Genomic DNA, 5422 nt, shown 5'->3' on the forward strand with positions numbered 1-5422 from the left:
GCTTATGTCTATGATCCTTGAGACTTTAACACCAGTTAGCCATCAGAAGGCCAGAAGTGCAGGTTTGCCTTAAGTGATAAAGAACCAGCTTGAGCAAAAAAAGCTGAGTGAGAGTAAAGATGTGAATTCAGACCCTGGTATGAACACACACACACACACATGCACACACACACACACACACAGAATCCACAGAGGAGGCAAAAATCTGCCTCAGTATTTGGTCAGCATGCAAACATTGTCAACTGGTTGTAGAGGAATGAAGAGAGGAAGAGGGGGGAGTGTAGTCAGAATACTCAAAGCATGTCCTGTGAAACTAGGAAAATTCAGGGTAGGAAGGGATGCAAGTGAATGATGAAAGGAATGATATTGATCAAGATGCATTGTATTTATCAACTGACATGTTGGTGGTGACCACTTGGTACAACTACTTAAATGAAGTTTAAAAAGTACTTAATACAGTTCAGGAATAGCTATCTTCTCCCCATTGTTTTTCTCTCCAGTTGACCCTCTAACAACCTCTGAGAAGCCATTAAACCTTCATGAGAAAGTAGAGAAACTAAAGAACAGAGAAAACAGCCAAGGTTTTAGTGACAGACTTTGATTTATATCATCCCAAAATGATTACTTGTTATCTTGGTATCTTATCTTTCTTGATAACCTTGATTTCCCCATTGCTAAACTGGAGATAACACTAGCTTAAGTGGTTAGGTGAAATAATAGTATTAAATTTCTGGAAACACTGGAAGGAATTGTTTGGAGTTCTCTCCCTGTGTCTGTCTCTCTTTGCCTGTATCTCTCAGTTCCTCTGCCTGTCTTAGTCTTGGTCTCTGTCTCAGTCTCTGACTCCCTCTATCCCACCCCACCCCTGTCTCTAGCAGGAAGAGATGAAATGGGACACTAAAATTGATTAAAACTCTGTTACATGTTACCCAGGCACTCTGTTTTATAGAAATTCTCTCAGTTGATTTTTAACTGTAACTGGTACTTGGGGATACTGACAGGTAGTTTTTAAGATGTGAAAAATGCCACAAAAGAATCTTTTCTATTTTCTTTTCTTTAAGATAAAAATAGCAGAATCAATAAAGGATCTAAATACAGCTGTACAGAGTCATCCACATGAGCAATAACAAGTGTCTTTCTGAAGTCCTTACTCTAACCTGATGAGGTATAGAGTAAGGGAGAATGACCCTCAGCTTCAGGCAACACTCCTAGAAAGAGAAATACAGAGAAGCATATTATGGAGGCCACAGGCAGAGCCCATTTTCATTTCTATTTTCTTGAAAAGGTCTTGGTAAAAGAACTTCAGATTCTATAGCCACTTGCCCAGCCACCCTAGGGGAGACTATGTTGGACTTGTGGTAGGCAGTTTTAAGGATGGTAATTAACAGCATAGGTCTGCTTAGAGACAGAGTCAAGTATCAATGTTGGTCCTGACACTTTAGTATAAGTAATATTGGCCATCGCGTTTAATCTTAGGGACTCATGGTAGTTATTCTAATGTAAAAATTAGGGATAATATTAAACCAACTCAAAGGGTGGTTGTGAAGTTACAATGACAAGAATGCATGTGAATTAGTTAACACAGAAACTGGCACCTAGAAAATATTTCATTTACATTAGCCTTTTATTATTATTCGACGTGTTTATGCACTGAGCCATTCACTTAGCTCTCCTGGTTTTGCCTGCCTGCCTTTAAGTTTTTTAAATTAATTAATTAGTTTCTGTGGCAGTGTAAATCCATGCATTGTCCTCATTTGAAGCAGCACCTTGACTAGGTTAGTCTGGCCAAAGAGAGAAAACACAATTGTATTTATGCTTCATGTTTTAAATTTTCCTTCTGACTTACATATTATTTTCTATTCACCTGGATCATATCAACCTATTTCTGAGATGGCAGGCATATAGATTGACAAATATTGGGTTTCTGAGTTGACCAAAATCCGATTGTGATCTATGGTCAATGCAGCTTGGAAAACACCTTTCACCAGGCTTGTAGAGTTCAGTGCAAGGTTCCAGCTGCTCCTAGGTCTACATGATCATCAATGAACACTCTGGTTGTGGAAAACTTAGTGGTATTATTATGATCTCATCTGGTGAACTTCAATATTTTAGTCTATTAGACTACATAATAAAGAAATGTGGTTTTTTTTTTAGACTCTCACATGTCAGAAATCACCTAAAGGGATTGTTTTTTTTTCTTTTTTTTTCTTTTTCTTTTTTGTGAATACACTGTACAGAGGGGTTACAATTTCATGGGCAGGTTAATGTGTACATTTCTTATCAAGCATTGCAGCCTCCTCCTTTGTTTACCCTTCACATCCCTTCCCAGCCTCCCCCCTCACCCCCCCACCCAATCCTCCCCGCTTTCCCCCCCTCCACCAACATTGTAAAGCTCATTTTCGACATGACAACTTGTACTTCTCATTGTTGCAACAGGTCCACCTGTATCCTTAAATGACTTGTTTTTCCCCATCTCCTCTACAAGTTATACTGACATCAAATATAGTGAAAGCAGGGGTTATACTGTGGGGGAGGGACATACAAAGCTACAAAGAGATAATCTTATAAATGTGTTAGAAACAAATGCATGAAAGGAAAAAAACATTAAAATACATATCTAAGGATTCATTTTCCTCATTGTTGGTGGGAATGTAAACTTGCTCAACCACTTTGGAAAGCAGTATGGAGGTTCGTCAAAAGACTTCACATAGAGCTCCCCTATGACCCAGCAATCCCACTTTTGGGCATTTACCCAAATGTTTACAAACAAGACCACACTAAAGCTACCAGCAAGACTATGTTTATTGCAGCATTATTTACCATAGCTAAGATATGGAACCAGCCCAGATGCCCCTCAGTAGATGAATGGATCAAGAAAATGTGGTATATATATATATAATGGAATTCTATGCCTCCATCAGAAAGAATGACATTGCCCCATTTGTTAGGAAATGGAAAAACTTGGAAAAAATTCTATTAAGTGAAGTAAGCCAGGCCCAAAGAAACATAGGTCCCATGGTTTCCCTTATTTGCAATATCTAGTATATGTATGAGTCAAGCGGAAAAGGGATTGTTCTTGAGTTCTTTGTCTTCAGAATTTCTGATTCAGTAGGTCTTTGTAAGTTCCATTGATTTGAATTTCTGATCAATTTTCTGTTGATGGTAATGCTGTTGTACTTAAGGGACCACATTTTGAAAATTTTTGCTTGAAAATGGATTTAAAATATTCACATTCCAGAATAACTTAAAAATGTAACATCATTTGTAACATCATCTGTCATGTTTAAGTACCATGCTGGCTTTGAGTATACAAAAATAAGCACCTACCAGGAGACAAATAAACTAGAATGCCAGTAACTAAAAAAAAATTGGCAATACAACTAAACTGCTTCATTCTGCTAGTGTATCCTCTCAAGAAAAATCTATATAGGAATTTCACTCTCTGGGTAGCTTGTTGGGAAATTAGTATTAGGCACAAATGTGTTGAGTAATATTCATGATCAAGGCTGTTATAAGAAATGTTTGTGTTTCTCTTCCTCTCTGAGTGTTAATCTACTGTTTTTTATAGCTTGTTCTTCAGAATGAGTGTTTAGTCTCATTAGCCCAAGAGAAGCTGTTTTGTAGCTCCTGCTTAATAAAAGATTGCATGGTGTTGTATGAAGGAGAGAAAGTTAGTACTCCCCTTTACACTGATGGAAGAGACCCCAGGGATGTCAACACAGTATGGTTAAGGGATTACTTTTTGGCATCTAGTTATCATTTAGCTGTGTGCCACTGGCTCACACCTTATAACCCTAGCTACTCAGGAGGCTGAGTTCTGAGGATTGAGGTTCAAAGTTAGCCCAGGTGGCAAATTTTATGAATCTCTTCTCCAATTAACCACCAAAAAAGCCAGAAATGGATCTGTGGCCCAAGTTGTAGAGTGCTAGTTAGCCTTGAGCACAAAAGCTCAGAGAAAGCATCCTAGCCCTGTGTTTAAACCTTGGGACTGGTGCGTGCGCGCGCGCACGCGCACACACACACACACACACACACACACACACACAATTGCATGTGTGGTTTTATTCTGTTTCCTCAGATTCCTTCTGTACATTTAGATAGATAAGGAAAACCAAGGCTTTCCTTCTTAGGACCAATCTTTTTATCTTAAATTTTAGCTTAGAGGAAGAGAAGGTCTTTGCAGATTTTTAAGGATATACCTATTTCAACCCAGGATCACTACAAATTCACAGTTGATATTCTTTAGTGTGCGTGCTTGTGAACCATCCCAATTCACTGTAATTTAATACCTGGTTTTCCATGCCAGATTTATTTGATATTTGTTTTGGGGGTGCTGAAATGTAGCTCAGGGGCAAAGCATTTTCCTAGCAAGTACAATGTTCTGGGTTTGGTCCTCAGAGCTGAGAAAGAAAAGGCAAGAAAATGTAGAGGCAATTTTTTAAATTAGTTTTTGTGGGGCTAGGAAGTTGGCTCAATGGTGAGTGCTTGCCTCATGTGCATGAGGCCCTGGATTCGATTCCTCAGCACCATATAAGCAGAAAAAGGTGGAAGTTGGTGCTGTGGCTCAAGTAGTAGAGTGCTAGCCTTGAGCTGAAGAGCTGAGGGACAGTGTCCAGGCCCAGAGTTCAGGCCCCATGACCGACGAAAAAAAAACAAACAAAACAAAAATAAAATAAATTAGTTTTTGTAAAATATCCTTTTTAGAGCATAGTTTTAGGATTGTAGCACATGAGATGAATGTAAAGATGACATGTACCTTTTGAGTCACATAGGAGCATCCTCTCCAGCAATCAAAATCAGGAACTAGAGTGGTATATTTATTTAATTGATGAACCCGGAATGGTACATAATTTTCACCTACAGGCCAGAGAATATGTTTGTTTGTTTTTATTGCTAGAGTGGTGCATTCCATGGATTTCTGTAAGTATGCAATCATATGGTTGCTGCCATTATGATATGAAACAAATAGTTTCACTGCTTTCAAACTTCTTTGCACTCTGGCTATTCATCTTCTTTTATTGATAACCTTGATGTCCACTAATCTTTGTCCTGTCCCCATAGATTTTCTCTTTCCAGAATATGTAATTAAAATAATCGTCATTTTCTTTTGTTTTGTCGGTAGTGAGGATTGAACTCAGCCTAGGCACTGTCCCTCAGCTCTTTAGCTCAAGGCGAGTGCTCTACCATTGACCCACAGTGCCACTTTTGGTTATCTGGTGGTTAATTGGAAAAAAAATCTCTCAAACTTTCCTTCCTAGGCTAGCTTTGAACCATGATCCTCATATCTCAGCCTCCTATTGATTTTTGTATGTTTAGATGGTCATGAATATCTCGGATGATTACGAGAATACTACAGAGACACTTTTCTGCATTCTAGTCAAATAACATCTCCAGAAAGGGGAAAGGTAGGAAAGTGCCAGGT

The 5422-nt window shown here is 38.6% G+C and overlaps 1 pseudogene; it reads left to right on the forward strand.

The window, feature by feature from the left end:
• The first annotated feature begins 3649 nt into the window (after window positions 1-3649).
• Window positions 3650-3765, forward strand: LOC122113010 (annotated as a pseudogene).
• The last annotated feature ends 1657 nt before the right edge of the window (window positions 3766-5422 follow it).

The sequence above is a fragment of the Dipodomys spectabilis genome, unplaced genomic scaffold (genome assembly GCF_019054845.1).
Source record: "Dipodomys spectabilis isolate Male_0828 unplaced genomic scaffold, ASM1905484v1 ptg000002l, whole genome shotgun sequence".
Lineage (NCBI taxonomy): Eukaryota > Metazoa > Chordata > Mammalia > Rodentia > Heteromyidae > Dipodomys > Dipodomys spectabilis.